The 18,300-nt window shown below is 44.8% G+C and overlaps 1 long non-coding RNA gene across 1 annotated transcript; it reads left to right on the forward strand.

Moving 5' to 3' along the window:
• Positions 1–11,661: 11,661 nt before the first annotated feature.
• LOC139082031 (uncharacterized) lies at positions 11,662–18,144 on the forward strand. The gene is made up of 2 exons (XR_011537686.1): positions 11,662–11,878; positions 13,604–18,144. It is a non-coding gene; the product is annotated as an uncharacterized lncRNA (long non-coding RNA).
• The last annotated feature ends 156 nt before the right edge of the window (positions 18,145–18,300 follow it).

The raw sequence follows: 18,300 nt of genomic DNA on the forward strand, positions 1-18,300 counted from the left end.
GTGCCCCATGCTGTTCACCAGGGGGTCCCAGATAGACATGTATCTCCAGACCCCCACTTCACAGCAGGAGGGGAGAGCACCCGTTAGGTTGCCCCTCTGGCCAACCATGCTGGGATGGCCAGAATAATGAGTGACCCTCAGCAGTGTGGGGAGTTCTCAAAGCTCACCCACACTGGTCCTGTCGTGCAATCTCCCAGAAGGGCTGCAAGGAAGCAGGATGAGAACCAGTCTTCCGTTTGAACAACACGCTTATCATGCACGCCACATGCCACTAACCCAGGACCCTCAGGACCCCCAGTGGACCACTTCAGAGGGATCAGGAGAGCGTAAGGATAGTGAAATGGTTTCCTCAACGTGTGGAGACAAAAGAGGCCACACTGCACACCCGGCTGGAACCAGGAATCCGAGCAAACCTGAACTGCGTGGCTGCCTCTGCAGGCAGGGGCCTCTCTCCCCTCCCCCAGTCACTCTCTCCTCTTCCCTCCCAGCCCTGAGAAGCCTGGGACTCCACAAATCTGCAGGCTCTGGCAAGTGAGGGGAGGCGGGGAGGAGACAGTGAGTTGCCATGGTGATGGGAGGCAATGAGAGCTCCTCTGCTGCTAGGGGAGGGGAGCCCGTCTGAGTCCCCCTAACTGACTGATAGGAGGGTGGGGCTGGGACAAAATTGCATGGGAGGGAGGAACAGGACATCACGGCCTGAGAGCAGAGATCAAGGTTGGGAGACAGAGTATGGGGAGGGCTGCCCCATTTTTAGAATTTCTAGCTACCATTTGAGTACTACGCTGTGAGGGCTGCATATATACACATTCCCAAGGTATATATATACGATATGAATATATATGTTCACGATGTTGTGCTGCCATCCCACCATCCATCTCCAGAATTTTTCATCTTCCCAAACTGAAACTCCGTTCCCATTAAACACTAACTCCCCCTTCCCTCTCCCCACACCCCCTGGGGAAGATACAATCTATAAATCTCACAACAGTCCTATGAGAAAGAGATTGAGGAGCCCATTTATGAAAGAACGAGAGTCAGATGGGAAAGGTGACCTGCTGACAGCCTAGCTGTTAAGTGGTGAGGCTTAGATTTGGCCTTTTCTGGGGAAGGGAGATAGTACCAAGGAGAGGGAGAGTGGGTGGAGCCACTGCCCTGGGGTCTCCATGAATGGGAGAGTCCCAGGGCTTCCCTGAGGGGCCATAAAGCAAAACGGTGATGGGAGAAAGAAAGAGACACGGGTTTTGTAGGAAAATGTGCCAAGTATCAGGTCCAAAGGATAAAGGGTGAGGAGAGACCAAAACCAGGAGAGAAATCAGCAAGGTCAGAGCTGGGAGCTTCCGAGGGTGGGGTCTCCATCAGGGAACAGAGGGAGGGGAGGGCGGATGGGTAGCGTGTTCCTCACACCTCAAAGTCCAAAGCCACCATGAGCTTCGCTGAGAAAGGTGGGCAAGCAGAGGCTGTCCCTGGGCCTGCTGAGTCGGCATGGCTGAGCCAGCCGATTGGGATCAAGCCGTCTAAATGCAGCAGCTGGACGTTAGTCAAAGGAGCGGAGGTCACTCTGCTGATGCCCCCTTTCACAATTCAGGCTGCACTGTGGTAGTGACACTTGACGGGGCTCTTGTGGCCATTCCCAGAATCTCCAGGCGCTGCCTGGCTGCACCGTGGGGAGTCCATTCATTGACCTCTTCCAAGGGTGGGAACATGACTATCTGCGTGGGGGAATGGGGATTCCGCATGGTCCTGTTGACTTCGGCATGTGGAAAGAAGCAGCAGCATCGATGGCTGATCATCCAGAAGCCAGACATCCGAGGGTAATCCCTGCTCAATGACTCCACTTGGCAATGTCACACTCGCAGCCTCCGGGGCACAGAGGACAGTGCCCAGTCCCCAAAGGGGCCTTGGCCGTCGCAGAGGCAGTTCCACTGTAGGGCAAACTGCACGGTCACCTTGGGGACCCTCAACAAAGCCCTGTTCGCTTTCCCAACCTCAGGAAATGGCCTCACGCAGGAATTCAGAGTAGCTGATCACCGCCCGCAATCTGCTTCACTCGCGCGCCGATGCGGTTTCTAAACCACAGAAAGTAAATGAGCATTTATTTTCTGCCTCTTTTTTAGGAGGAGACTAAGGTTTGGGGGACTTTTTTCTGTAGAATGTGTTGAACTAAATCGTGTCAGATGTTTACTTAAATAAAAACGGGCACTATGCAATTTTTTACAATGTAACTCTTAGTTCTCTTGAAGAGTGGCTATTGTGACTTGTGCACTTTGTGACACCGGTGGCTTAGATTTTTTCAGTCAATTGAAATACAAATAAACTCAGCCAACCTGAATTTAGGCAATGCTGCATTGCCAGAGCTGTTTGTTTATGCTGACAATTATTTGTAAATTAAATTGTAATGGCAGTTAATATTTAGAACAAGAACATTTGATGTTTATAAAAACGACATGTAGGGGCCGGCCCAGCAGTGTAGCGGTTAAGTTCGCATGCTCTGCTTCAATGGCCTGGGGTTTGCAAGTTCAGACCCTGGGTGTGGACCTATACACCACTCATCAAGCCATGCTGAGGCGGCGTCCCACGTACGAAATAGAGGAAGGTTGGCACAGATGTTAGCTAGGGTCACTCTTCCTCATCGAGAAAAAACCATGTATCAAGTGAACTAAAACTTGTAAGTCACTTAGAACAGTGTCTGACACAAATATGTGCTCAATAAATGTTAGCTATTGTTATGAGTGTCATTAAATCCAAAACTAGACTACCCAGGGGTTTGCAAGGAACAGCAGCCCATTTCAAACTTGTTAACAAAACGAGGATTTATATCAAAACTTGACAGCAAACACACACACACACACACCAATTTGAAAACAGGCAAAAGATATGAAGAGGCATTTCAGCAATGAGAATATACAGACAACACATATACACATGAAAAAATGTTCAACGTTACCAGCAATAAGGGAAATGCAACTTAAGAACGCAATGAAATATCAGTATCTACCTATAAGAACAGGTAAAATTAAAAAATGCCTATATCAAATGCTGAGGATGCAGGGAAACTGGAACTCTCATACAGAGCTGGTGTGACATAAAATGGTACAGGCACTCCAGAAAGTAGTCTATCAGTTTCTTAAAAAAAAACCAAACACTCACCACACAACCTAGTAATTGCACTCCTCAGCAGGTTCCCAGAGACGTGAAAACAGCTCCACACAAACACCCGTACACAAAGGCTCCTGGCAGCTTTATTTGTAATAGCCCCAAACCAGAAACAACAAGAATGTCCCTCGATAGGCGAATGATGAAACAAACCATGGTCCATCCATACCGTGGAAGACTAGTCAGCAGCCACAGTGAATGAACAACTGATACACACAACAACTTGGATGCATCCCAAGGGAATTATGCTGAGTAAAAATGTCAGTCTCAAAAGGTCACAAATGTGTGCTTCCACTTATAGAATATTCTCAAAATGACAAAATGATAGAGATGGAAAACAGATCGGTAGTTGCCAGGGATCAGGAACGGTGGGAGGAGGGTGCCTGTATACGGGGGCAGCATACGATCTTTGTGCGGTGGATAGCTCTAGAGCCTGATTGCAGTGGTGGTTACATAAATCTGTGCAGGTGATAAAATAGCACACATTGTTCCAACGTCAGTTTCCTGGTTTGATATTATACTATAGTTATATAAATTGTAACCATAGGGGAAACAGTGACGGGGACATGGGACCTCTCTGTACTATCTTTGCAACTTCCTCTGGATCTATAATTATTTCAAAATTAAAACTTTTTTTTTTAAAAGGCATGGGGAGTGTCACGGATATTTCATTGAACCTAAAGCAAAGAGTGCAAAACTTCCTCCCAAGAAACAAGAGCAGGAAAGCAATCACGGCACGAATCAGTCTCCCTGGCTCCCTGGCCCTCTGTCTGTCTTTCTCTCCCCTCCTTACAAAGATGCATCCTTCTTCTCTCTTTGTAGACTCCCATTTCTGCTGCTCCATGCACGTAGCTGTCCCACAGCCGTGAAGGACCCGTTGCCTTCTGGCGGTGCTGGTATCCTTTGTAGCTGGGCCACACAGAGAAATCCATTCTCTCTCTCTTTGATTCAATTCAAAATTCCCAGGAAACAAAGTCAACCAGCCTGTCTGGGCCGGGAGTCCATGCTTCATCCCATGGCAGTGAGGTCACACAGTACAGACGTGCCTGCCAAGGTGGACCCACTGAGGCCCTGATCCCAGTCGATTCCCCTTTCTCTTCCACGTCATTCTCAAGCTGGTCCAGTCTATAGAGAAAATGATAAAAATCTGCCATCTATATCTCATCTGATATAGAACACAGGGAGAGAGACTGGACAAGAATCACAAAGCTCCCACTTAAAAACGAAGGAAGGGACTTCAAAGATGGCAGCCATGTGCTAGTCACTGGATATGTGACAACACTTGTAGCCATCACGTGTTGATTCCTGCAGGCACCTGGAGGAGCTCATTGGTTGTCCAGTAGAACACCTCACGTTCTGGACCCAGAGACATGGCCCTTGTCCGGGGTCCTCCAGAGCCACCTCTAGGAGGAGATTGAGGAGGACCTGGCTATGGGGTGTGTGACACCTTCTGAATCGAGCTGGCAGCCCCTGAGCTTGGGCCTGGGCTTGCCTGAGGGACTGTGGTGTGGTTTGTGTCACTCTAAGACCCAGTTCTTCAGGCTTGAGGTTTTCCTGGAAGCATAATGCCTGTAAAATCTTGGCAGCCCGTGTATTTAATATAGGGAGATTTGATTTGCTGGAAGCCTTTTCTAGACAGCTCGCTAAGCTGGGCAGCCGGTGGCAGGCCACATCTGGGGGGCTTCAGTTCCTTAGAAGGACACCTGAGGGCTGTGCCCATGATCTCTGCCTAATGGATTCTGCCTAAGGGTCTAGAGGGCAGCAGAGACAGTCTGCTTCACCTCATTAGCCCACTGGGGCATCCCAAGCCTGGTCCCAAAGTGTGCTTCCCAGCGGCAGATGTTGCCACCTCTGTCCAGCAAGAGGGAGGAGCAGACGGACTCGGAAGCATCAGAGGAGCAGGGGTCCCCAATGCCCCTGGTGCATCCCAGCTATCCTCTTTTCAGTCGCCAGGCTCTCACGGTTTCATAGCTGGTGCACCACATTTAGCTCTCGGTGGAGATTGCCGCACAATGTTAAGTGCTGCAGCTCACTGAGCCCTAGGATGAATTTTGGGAATGATCCCGAAGTGGTCCCAGCTCCTATACTATAAGCAGAAAGGACTTCCAGGAGCAGAGTTGCATAACTGACCTGTTTTCCCCTATCCACTTTAAGCCAGGCCGCCTCAGACTGGTTCACATCTCCCAGGCACCTTACTGACTTCCCAGGGAGGAGCCAGCACAGTCTCACGTCCTTCAACGTGGCCTTTTGAGCCCCCTAAAGCCTCAGCCTCAGGAGGAAAATTGTCCAAATCCCCAAAACAACTGACACCCATTCACCAGCTGTTTCAGCCTGTGTTCCACTAACATCCCTCCCAGCCCTGGAATGGTGGGATCCTGTTGTTCCCGAGCCCTGAGGCGACCAGTTGTGTGGTCATGTGCAGCCTCATTTCCTGGTACCAGCTTGCATCTTATTCAGAGTCTTTTGGCTGCAAATTAACAGGAAATTGCTCCAAATTATCTTAAGCAAAAACAGGAAGTTCATTCAAGTTTATAGGGATATCACACAGAAAACACCACAAAGGAACAGCTGGGCTGGAACCTGGAACTGGAAGCCCACAGAATCTGGGCAGCCATTCTCTCTCTTCCTCTCTCCCTGACTCCCTCTCCCCATCTCCCTCTCTCTTTCTCCCTCTCTGCCTTCCTCTCCCTCCCTCCTCCCCACCCCTTTCCCTCTCTGTCTGTGGATGTGCCTCCTGCCCCTAGCACTGCGTGATCACTCCTGTCCACATCTGCATCCATCTACAAATGTATTTCCTTCCAGCTCCATGACAGACTCTCCGCTTTCTGAACACTGGCCATCCTGTGTTTCTCGAGGTGAGAGAGACAGATTAGTCTTCTTTCAATCCCAACTTCAAATGTCAAAGCAAGAGAATCCATCTGGCCCAATTTCAGTCAGGTGTGCATGTCTGATGTCAAGGATTTTGGCCAGGGGGCAGGTTGCATAGTGTGAATCTGCATGGAATAGGGGTACTGTTGTCAGAGTGAGGCATCGTGGAGAGCTGAGCAGACATCCCATGTGGGTACTCCAGCAGGGTTAGTGACTAATAATAAAACAGCAATATTGTGCTCATTGCAAAAATGTCTTTGAACCAAAGGTAATTGCCAATGGCAGAACATTTGAATCGTGTTAGGCAAAAAAGAGAAAAGCTGGAGACAGGAAGAATATTTGCCTTATGCATATCTTGGCCTCTAGCGCTGGGTCTCTCTTCCCCCAGGCAGAACTCCCATGGCCTGAGCCCCCGAAAAGATGCCTCCCCTGGTGTTGGAGCAGGGAGCTAACAGGTGATGCTTTGAACACAAGGTGTCAGATGGGCAAGGGGCTGGGAGGTGAGGGGGCCACCTGCCCCCTTGGCCAAGGTCTGGGCCAGCCAGCTGTCCAGTTCTAACTGCTGCATGCTTCTCTGTGTGTGGAAGGTGCTGGAACCAGGGATCTGGAAGCACCTCTGGGCCATCCTGGCACATTTCCTCCTTGCCCCTCTGAGGAGCTCAGAGAGAACAGTAGGGAAAGGGCCAACTTGCCCCTCCCCTACAGAATTGAGGTCGAAGGGACTGAGGGGACTTGGAAGACCACAAAAGTAGGCTAAAAAGAAGAGCAAAAGAAATACATGCAACCCCGCCTCAGTGACAGAAAGTGCAGAAAGGCACAGTGACTTCCATTCGCCTCGTAGTTTGAGATCTGCCTCATCCTTCTCAATGGCTTCAAAACCATCTTAGATCAATGAACAGGCCAAATTCAGGCAAAGTAATCTTGAAGATGTATTAGCCCATGAAAAATCAATCCGTATCCAAAATCCAAGGAAATGAGAGACACCCATAAGCAGAATGCCAATAGCATTTTCATATTATAGCAAAATAAATAAGACATCAAAGGAAAGGGCAACAGACGAACTGAAGGAGGGATGGCCAGGGGGCAGGCACAGAGATTTTGAGCTAATTGGAATATATTGTCAAAAAGATTATATTTCGGTGTGTTTACTTTCTAAAGAGAAGGAATATTGGTTTACTTGTTAGAAGGAAACAATTCACATTTTAAACTGACTTTATTTTCTAGAAGGAAATTGGCTTTTCCTCATCTAGACAGATTTTTCTTGGTTACACTTGCATCGTCATGTAGGATTCCATTTATATGAAGCTGTAGGGAGGACGAATCTCACCTGCAGTGACAGAAGCAGATCAGGGGGTGCCCGGGGCTGGGCCGGGGTGAGGGTTATGGGGGGGCACAGGGAACTCTGGGGCCATGGAAATGTTCCATGTCTTGATTGCAGTAGTGATTGCATGGGTTTGTATATTTGTCAAAACTCATTGAACTTAAAATGAGTTTATTTTATTGTTGGTAAATTATATCTCAATAAATTTGATTTTAAAAATCCTACTATGTGGGAATGGGCAAAAAAAAAATATTGTAAAAGAACAGCATCTTCCCCCAAAGCTGGGGCATTGGTGGGTACTGTCCTCTGGGAATTGCACAGGTGCACCCCTTCTCTCTCCACAAAGGAAAGCAGGTAAAGGCAGGCTCAGGAGAGACCCTCGAAAGGAGACTGATCGGCCTGCAGTTGGATGAGGGAACGGGACCACGGAAGAGCAGGAGCGGGAGGCATCTCAGGCCGAGAGCTCAGCTGGTGTAAGATGCTGGGTTTACTGAGTGGTGTATTCAGTGAACGCTAACGACAACATCCTCATGAAGTTGAGCAAGCAAGACGTGTGAGAAGCAACCGAGTGTCCCAGATGAAAACCCGGGCAAATCCTGTGACTTTTCTGCTTACGCTCTTCTCAGTTCCCAAAGCAGCCTCCATTCAATAACCAGTATGTCCCATGGAAACCTCCAACTTTGTTAGAAGTTATCACTTTCACCCCCTCCAAGGGGCGAGGGTGTTTGGGGCTGGGGTCAGCTCCTTCTCCAGCCCTGTGCCTTGCCTTCTTCCCCTCCTGACAGAATGGGGATGAAGGGGTCTGGGAGGAGAGCAGGAAAGAGTCTTCTGAGGATGCCTCAGTCCCGAGGACGAACTGGGGCTCTCCGGGCCTCGCTGGTGTTCAGAGCTGACCTTTCCCTGCGAGCACTTTGGAGAGTTCTTCAAGGAGCCCCCTGGTGGCTACACCTTTCTGGCATCTCTGGCTCGAAGTTCCCCTGTGGTGGGGGCAGGGGGTCTCTGCAGCTGATTGCTCCCTGCTCCATCAGCCGCTGGGCCAGGGAGGGATGTGCCACCTTCTCTATGTCGGGATCCCTCTCCCCTCAAGGTGGCCCTTTGGGCTGAATCTAAGACAACTCCAGGCAGCTCATCACACAAGTCATAACAGGTCTGCAGGAGATTCTCGCACACTCTTTGTTCCCACAAACCTTGCGGGCCCAGGCTGTTTGTGAAGCAGCAGCTCTCTCCACTCCATCAGAGCAGCCAGCCAAGTGTGGACCCTCCCAGTCTGACTCCTGAAGCATTAGTCAGACGCCAGCCCACCGTGCCCTCTGAGCTCTAGAGGCCACACAGGAAGTATTCCAGGTGGTCCCCGCAAAATTCCTTTCCTTAGTCCTGGGGTAAGAGAAAGGCATGTCCTTCTTTCTCCGTGGTCATGGGAGCACAGGTAGGGGCTGGGGGAATTCGGAGGGAAGGTGGGACCCACAGCACCCCAGCAACGCTCCTCAAAGCAGTCCTCCCTCCAATCCAGCCCTGCCCTTTGGTTTCCCGGCTGCTCTTAGGGGTTGAAAGAGGGTGGTCAGCTGAGGTTTTCGAAACAGGCTGCCAGCACCCTTTGCACACCCTCACCTCAGAATGCGGGAGGGGCTGGCCCTATTCTCTTGGAATCTCAGCCTGCAACGATACCAGCAACAGCTGTTCCGTACTGATTCCCACATGGGTCAGGTACTCTGCTAGGTCCTTAACAGAGATTATCTCATTTAATTTTCACAATAAACCTATATGTTGGGAATGACTATTACCATTTACTGATGAGGAAACTGAGTCTCAAGGAGGTTAACCGACTTGGCCAAGGTCACATTGCTGTGTAAGGGAGCCAGACGATGTACCCAGGTTTTCTGCCTCCAAGACTCTGTGCTACGTGGGACCCAGGAGTAAATACTCTCCATAGGTTGAGATCGTGGAAACAAAATCCATGAATCTAAAATCCTTCAAGGAGCTTACAATCCAGAGAGCGCAGGTGCAGCTCCCTCCTCCTTCCGGGCCCCACCCTCTCCTGCTCATCCTTCCTTCCTCTGTGGGAAGCCCCCTGCCTTCCCCATCCCACCCCACTCCTCTCAGGCCTCAAGCAGAATGTTGACACTAAACATTCACAACATATTTTACTTACCTGTCTCTTTATTATACTGTGGGTTTCTTGAGGGCAAGGACTCAGGCCCGGCAGAGTCTCAAAAACTGTCGAATTAAGGAAAGCGTGAAAGAACCATGAACGAACAAATGATGGGAATGAACTGACCTTGGAAATCCCAATCTTTGCTCAAAAACCATGGAATTAAGGAAGGCATGAAAAAACCATGAACGAACAAATGATGGGGAACGAAGTGGCCTTGGAAATCCCAATCTTTGCACAAGAATGTGGTCACAGAACTTTTTTATTTTTTTTGAGGAAGATTAGCCCTGAGCTAACTGCTTCCAGTCCTCCTCTTTTTGCTGAGGAAGACTGGCCCTGAGCTAACATCCGTGCCCATCTTCCTCTACTTTATATGTGGGACACCTGCCACAGTATGGCTTGCCAAGTGATGCCATGTCCACACAGAAGAACCAAACAGGCGATACCCAGGGCGCCGAAGCGGAATGTGCGCACTTAACTGCTGTGCCACGGGCCGGGCCCCACAGAACTTGATGCAAGGAGGTCCTAGGGATGGAGAAAGGAGGTGGGATTCAAGCTCCCAGCCTGCAAGATGAGAGGGTTGAGCTGGGTCGTATCTAAGGCCCCTTCCCGGGGCTATCACTCTGGCCCTTAAGGAGTCCAGAGAGGGCAAAGAAGAAGGAAGACAGCGCCCTGTCTCTGTCTGCTCCCTTCTCTTCTTGGACTGGGTGGTACATTTCAACAAAAATGCACATGCAGGTGTTGGGGATTAACCCAGCAAGGCTGTGAGCCCAGAATGTACCGGGAACATCCCAGGAAGAGGGAAAGAAAGAAGAAGGAAACTTTGGGACAGAGGCAGTAGATGGATCCATTCCAAGGCAATAGAAGCAAATTTTTACTCCTTTATGAGTTATGTGTTTCAAGTTTTGAACAACTATCCTCCAGATGAGCTGTTAGAACCCAATCTGTTATAATTTAAGGTCTGCACTCATGGACTCTGAGGAAGGCTACAAAGGAGCCACCTCAGAGGTCCCGCACAGAAGGGCTTATTGCCACTGTGTCACTTCACCACTGCCCTGACAGAGCTGATCTAGAAATGGAGAGAGTGGAAGCCACTGTCGACCCCATGTTTAACGATCAGAAAACAGCACAAGCATCTCTGGGCATTTTTCTCAGGTTGCCTCTTGGGCCTGCCTCAGCCTGTGGGCATGGTCTCTACCTGGGGAGAGGCACACTGATAGCAGGCACGGTGAATGCTGTCCCTGGGGGAGGGAGAGTCAAGCCACCTTGAGTATGACATCATCCTGCCGCGGAGACTCTGAGGATGCTAATGACGCCTACAGCTCCCCAGGGACGCCGCCAGGCAGGTCCTCCAGGGACCACGAGTGGCTGCAGTTCTTAAGTAATGAGCATCATGGCTGCAGAAGCCAAGGCATTACTGTCATCCTTTTCTCATACAGAGAATAACCTCACCGGGCTGGAGGCCTGAGAGAAGAGAAAGAGGGGAAACCTGCTCCCAGTCATAAATTCACCTTCCTTTGAAACCTTCAATGGCTCCCCAGCACATACAGGAAAAAGTCCAAACTTCTCTGCGTGTCCCCGAGGCTGTTCATGAGCATCCTGTCCCCTCCTGCCCCCTACCCCTGCCACACACACACAGACCGCCCTACATGCTGAACTCCTTTCAAGTGACAACAAAATACAATTGGCTCCCCAAAGACACCACACCATTTCTGTACACTGTCCTTCCCCATGGCTCGGGTGACCGCCCACCACCTCTCTGTCTGGCCAGCTCCGACTCATCTTTTGAGTCCCAGTGCACCTGTCATCTCTGGAAGGCTTTCCCTGTTGTTCTCACCCCTGTGTTTCCCAAAGCACATGACAGAGACTACGCTTGAGGACAGCTAACATGAGAGGTGAACATAAATTTAGCATTTTTTAAGCAGAACCCACAGGGATAGTGGAATTCTTAAATTCTTAAATACAGGAGTATTTTGAATAAAGGAGAGATTTTACTGTAGTCCTTATTTTACATCACTGTACATCCACCCTGCTTCTTTGCACATTTGATTATAAGGCTTCAAGTTTTGTTTTCTAATTTTAAAAGAAATGTATGTTCACTGCATCAATTTTTTAAAACATGGATTTACAAAGTTAGAAGATTAAAGTCATTCATAATTCCGGCTCCCAGGTACCTTGCACAAACAGAGAGCAGTGCACCACCCTACAGAGAGGCGAGCAGCCACGCCAGCCCCAGCTTGTTCCTGATGGGGGCAGCCAAACAAATGCAGAGCAGCGACACTTCAGCAGAAGCAAAACGCCCAGCTGTGACTAACTAGGGCTCTGGTTCCCTCCTCGTCCTCCCATCCCAGGCTTCTGGTTCTCTGAACTGGGAAACAATATATATGGTAAGTGAAAATGTTTCTTTTCTGTCTCCATGTTGGCCTGGAATCTAGGCAGAGAACTATAACAGAACCCATCTCTACTTCTTCATATATTCTAAATTCAAGCCCTTTGTCGGATTATATTATCGAAAATATCGTCTCCTACCCTGTGGCTTGTATCATTACTTTCTTAATGACTTCTTTTGATAAACAGAACTTCTTAACCTTAACATAGTCAATTTCATCAATCTCATCATTATAGTTAGGTTTTTCTCTGTGAGTCTTCTTTATTTCCCTACACCAAGGTCATGAAAATATTTACTTAGTTTATCTTCTAGATGCATTATTTGCCTTTCACATTTGGATCTACAAACTACCGAATATTATTTTTGAAAACCATGAGGAATTTTGACTGGGATTGTGTTGTGTCTATAGACCAGTTGGGGGAGAACTGACGTCTTAGCGATATTGAATATTACAATGCATGAACATGGTATACCTCTCATTATTTAGGCCTTCTTTAATTTTTTCAAAAATGTTTTATGATTTTCTGTGTAGAGTCTTGCAAATATTTTGTTATACTCATCGCTAAATATTTAACTTTTCAATGTTATTGAAAAAATCTTTTGTTGAAAGTATCTTTTGTTAAATTTCACATTCTAGTTTCTTGCTAGACTCATTTATTAATAATAATTTATATGTGGATTGTTTTGACTTACAAAATAATCATATCATCTGCAAGTAATGACAGTTTTATTTTTTTCCTTTTCAATCCCTATACCCTTTCTTTATCTTGCCTATTCCATTGTCTGGGGCCACTAAAAAAGAGGCCAAATAGAAGTGATGATTGTGGACATCTTTGTCTTGTTCCTGACTTCAAGAGAAAAGCTTTCAACATTTCACCATTACGTATATTGTTTTCCCTAAGTTTTTTGTATATAGCCATTATCAGATTGAGAAAGTTTCTTCTATTCCTAGTTTTCAAAGAATTTTTTAATGAATTGCTGTTGAATTTTATCAGATGATGTTTCTGCGTCTACTGAGATGATCTATGCTTTTTTCTCTTGTTAATGTGATGAAATAAATGACTGATTTTGAACTTTAAAAGCAAAGTATGAAATAAACTTAACCTGGTTGTGTTATATATATATATACTATTTCTAAACAAAATTTGCTTCACTATTTATTTAGGACTTTTGTTTAGGATCTTTGGTTATGAATGAAATTGGTTTGTAATTATCTTGCTTATAACATCCCTCTCAGGTTTTGATCTGCAATGCCAATTTCATAAAATGGGTGGGGATTGTCAGCTATATTCTTTAATAAAACTAAAGATAACACCTACTAAAACCACCAATAGTAGAAGTACTCACCAAATTTCTAGAGGAAGAAAATGCAAAGAAAATATGCTTTACACAACAAAAGATAGAGGGAAAAATTAAACAAAGAAGTGTAAAACACATAAAACAGAGCGATACTAAAGTTTTAGATTTTTCTATTAAAAACATCTGAAAAATCTCATCTCACTATTTTACTACAGATATATCTAAAAAAAAAGACACAGAGAGTTAAAACTAAAAAGATGGACCAGTATATAGTAGACAAATGGACACGAAAATAAAATGAAAGTAGCAAGATTATATCAAATAAAATAGAATTCACTGGAAAACACAAATAGTCTGCACTAGTCACCTATTGTGAAACATATTACTTCAAAACTTAAAATGATAAACATTTATTTTCTGACAGAGTGCCTGTGAGTCAGGAACCCTGGAGTGGCTTAGCTGGGTGGTCCTGGCTCTGCATCTCTCATGGGGCTGAAGCCAAAGAGTCATCTGAAGGTTTGACTGGGGCCAGCAGATCTACTTCCAAGAATGTCCTGGTGATGAAGCAGAGCAAGTGACCCAAGATGGAGAGTGCAACCAGGAGGGAAGCTGCAGCACCTTTATTGGACCTATTTTCTAGAGTTGCACACCATCACCTCCACTTTATTCTTCCCTTCGGATTGAGTTGCTGAGTCCAGCCCATACTTAGGGGGAGAGGATTTATATCCCTCTCTTCAGAGGTGGAGCATCAAAGAATTTATGAATATATTTTTTAAACCCCCACATGGAGCACAGAATATTTTTTTAAATGGTTATACACAAAACCACAAGGAAAGCATCAACAATTACAAACAGCAGAAATTATACAGACCCCATTTTTTACTTCAAAGGATAAGAACAGCTTAAATAAATTTTATAGTTATAGAGGTAACCACTAGACCCAAAATAAAATTAAACCCTTCCAAATTATCAAAAAAAGCCACATTCATGCACACAAACACAGATATATAACAAAATATAAAAAATTCAGAAGAAGCAATACAAACAGAATTCATAATATAAATTCAAAGACAGAATCAAATCTAAGCTTATCTGTCATGGTAATTATTACCAATGGGCTAACCTTGCTTAATAAAAGGAAACAACTCACAGATTTGATATTATGTGTAAGGATAGTTATTGTAGCATTATTTTTAATAGTAAGTATTAGAAATAACCTTAATTTCTCTCAAAAATGAGGTAGCTAAGTAGATTATAAGTTCCACACAACGTGACAATATACATCTCTTAGAAAGAATGAGGTAACACTGTATTATATGAGATATAATCTTCCAAATATATTATGTTTTAAAAAAGCAAGATAAAGATATCTATAGTCTGTGACTATTTTGTGGTTTTAAAAGAAAGAATGTGTTCGTTTTTAGTGTATCTCTGGAAAGATTCATAATAAACCAGTAATAGTGGCTGCTTATTGGAAGAGGAAGCAGATGGTTGGAGGCTGGGAGGAGACACAAACTTAACTTGTACCATCTTCCTTTTGAATTTAGCATTTGTACACCAGTGAATATTACTAATTTTTAAAATTTTAATTATTTGAACATTTTAAAAGCAGTCAAAGAACTATCTCCCAAAATGGCTCTGATTCTTTAAACTTCCCAGGAACATACTACATAAACGATTCCATGGCATAGAAAAAATAGGAAAGCTGTCCAAATGCACTACAGAAGTAACCAAACACTGAAACAAAAGCCTGACAAAAATAGCACAGTAAAAGAAAACTATACATCCACTTATGTACCTGTGAAAAAAGAGTCAAGATAATACTGTCAAGTTGAAATTAAAGATCTTGCAAATGGATTAGAAAAAGACAAACATCCTGATATAAAAATGGGCAAAGAAGACAGATAATTCAGAAAAGAATCTGAGGTCATGGAATACATGAAAACATAGTCAATATTACTAATAATGAAGAAAATGAATTAAAAAAAGATTCACAAACTATCATTTTGTACTAGATCACCAAAGATGTAAAAGACCAAAAGCAGCCAAGCTTGTTTAGAGTGTGAAGAACTGGACGCTCTCATAGACTGCTTACAACATTTCTGGAGAGCACTCTGGGGACATGTATTTTAATCTTTTTTTTTTTGGTGAGGTGACAGTGGCCCTGAGCTAACACCTGTTGCCAATCTTTCTCTCTCTGTTTTTTTCCCTCCCCAAAGCCCCAGTACATAGTTGTGTATCCTAGCTGTAAGTCATTCTGGTTCTTCTATGTGGGATGCTGCCACAGCATGGCTTGATGGGCATTGTGTAGGTCCACACCCAGGATCCGAACCAAAGCAGAGCGTGCAAACTTAACCACTCCGACATGGGGTGCCCCCGTTTTTTAATCTTTGACAGGAATTTCACTTTCAGGAATTTTTCCTAAGAATTAATTGGGCAAGGGTCCTACAATACAATGTATATACAATAGTGTTCATTGTAGCATTGTTTCCAATAGTGACCTGAGCACTTCTAAAATAAATTATAATATACCCATATAATACAATTGCTTGCAGGCAGTAAAATGATAGCATAGATTTATATACTGGAATTTGGCTAACTTACAGAATGTCAGCCACTGAAAAGTTTTGCAGCCATTAAATGCTATGCATTTGAAACTATTTAATAAAAGAAAATTCTCACTGTAAGTGAATAAAAAAATTGCTGCAAAAAATATAGAGTTGATTTCCATAAAAATCTCACACTTGATTTTAAAAATATAGAAAGAAACTGCATCAAAATGTTTAATAGTAATTCTCTACCTAGCGGAGTTCTGGGTGATTCTTTCTACAATTTACTGAGTGAATATACAGTACCTTAAAATACCATATCTCCAAAACCTAGCACTATCTGCTGTTATTAAGCTTATTTCCACTTCCACCTCCTCACCCCTTATCCCAGCAGAGAGTGCCCCAAAGAGGTGAGGGACACTGCTTTTGCACGGCCCTACACTTTAGGAAAAGTTAATTAACTCCTAATTAACTCCTTAGCCTGGGAGGAGCAACTGACTTCAGATTGGCTGATGGTGACATCATGCCAGTAGCCGGAGCCAATAGTAGCGTCCCTGGTTAGGCAGTTCCTTAAGACCCGGATGCATCACTGAGGCATCACCGGGTGGGCGCTTGCACCCTGGGCGTGGCCAGCTGAGGACCGCGGCCCCCGCCCTGCAAAAGCGGACCTCCTCCGCTGTGCTTGGTCTGCGGGCGCGCGCCACCCCAGGGTGTCTTCCGAGTCCGCGAGTTCTGGGCGGCGCAGCTTTTAGAAGGTCTCTGGCTTCTTCTGCGAAGACCCGTGTTCCAGAGCTTCACCACTTTTTTTCTGGACACCTCTGCTGCTCGTTTTTCAGCAGGTGGCCCTGCGTCCTGCTGAAAACAATCGAGGATTCACGAGTCACTGCAATTGCTTCCGTTTGTCCCCAGGTCTGTCCTCTCTCTGGGGACCCAGCCCAGCGGTGTCGCCCTCTCTCCCTTGTCTGTTCAGGCTTCCACCTCATAGCCTCACAGTTCTGAAAATAAAACCCTACTTCAGTGGCACCAGTAACCACCTATAGCCACATGTAACAGACACTCGTCTCCTTAAACGCTACCCTTTTATGATTCGAAGTGTAATGCGTCCTGTTTTTAGAACAAAGGAGGAGGAACAGTGGGGAGGAGGAGGAAGAAAACAAAAGTCAAGTGTAAACACATCATCCCAAGATAGCCATGGTTAACAATATTGGGTGTTCGCTTCAAAAATACGATGGATTTACAGATTTGGAGTTGCACTGATTATAGTTTATTTTTCTAATTTGGCTTTTGTCAAGGAAGCATTTCCACGTGTCTTTAAATATTCTGGTTTTTTTTTTCCAGTGGCTTCATAGTATTCCAGCATATGGAATAACTTAACTATTCCCCTTCTCTTGTATATTTAGATTATTTCCAACTATTCTTGATTTTAGCTAATTTTGTGATGAACAAGGATCTTTTGTACACAAATTCTCGTCCCAATATCTGAATATTTCCTCAAAATGCAATCTTAATGATATGATCATTTTTTCCGCTAAATATTTGGATTACTCCTTTCTTGTTATTCCAAATTAAATTAAAATTACTTTGTCTAATTTTCTTTTTACTGAGATAAGTATTTTACTCCTTTAATCTGTTGACGTGGGGAATTACATTCTGATGTTAAAACATACTTGCATTCCCAATATAAACCCTATTTGGTCATGATAATGTTTTTGTTGTTGTTGTTTTTATTGTGGTCATAATAGCTTATAACATTGTGAAATTTCAGTTGTACGTTATTGTCATACACCATATAAGTGTGCCCCTTCACCCCTTGTGCCCACCCTCCACCCCTCTTCCCTCTAATTTGTTCTCTTTGTCCCTAAGTTTGTTTATCTTCCACATATGAGTGTAATCATACAGTGTTTGTCTTTCTCTGTCTGGCTTATTTCGCTTAATGTAATGCCCTCAAGATCCATCCATGTGGTTGCGAATGGGACAATTTTGTCTTTTTTTATGGCTCTGTAGTATTCCATTGTATATATATAGCGCTTTGTCTAATTTCAAAACCAAATATGTAGGCATTTTGATGTACGACTGCTTTTTCTAAACATTTTTTTTTATTTCAGTGAAGTTTTCTAGTCCTGTTTTAAAATTTAATTCAAGGTAGTTTGATATTTTAGTTGCTTTTGTGAATAAGATCTTACTTCTGTTATATTTTATACCTGGATATTGCTGGCATAAAAACTTGATTTTTGTAAACTGTCATCTGGGTTCGCTTTCCCAGATCTCTTATTGGTTCTGTTGTCAGCTGACTCTCCTGGGTTTGTGGGCAATTATGACAGCGGCGAACTTGCAGTGTGTGTCCAACAACGTGCCTTATATATCGTGATGCTTTTGTCAGTTTGAAATATGCCTTTAAATCCCATTTGTCCTTTTCCTTTGCATTTCTGTGTGAAGTTATTGTTGCCAGTCTCGTTTTCTTTCCCATTGGGTGCCTCGTTAGAAACCGGACTCCGTTCTCCTGAGATTCATTTTCTCATTTTGTGTGAAATGTTTTTATAAGCAGTTGATTATAGCTTTTTAAATCTTATTT

Source organism: Equus przewalskii, chromosome 2 (assembly GCF_037783145.1).
Source record: "Equus przewalskii isolate Varuska chromosome 2, EquPr2, whole genome shotgun sequence".
NCBI lineage: Eukaryota > Metazoa > Chordata > Mammalia > Perissodactyla > Equidae > Equus > Equus przewalskii.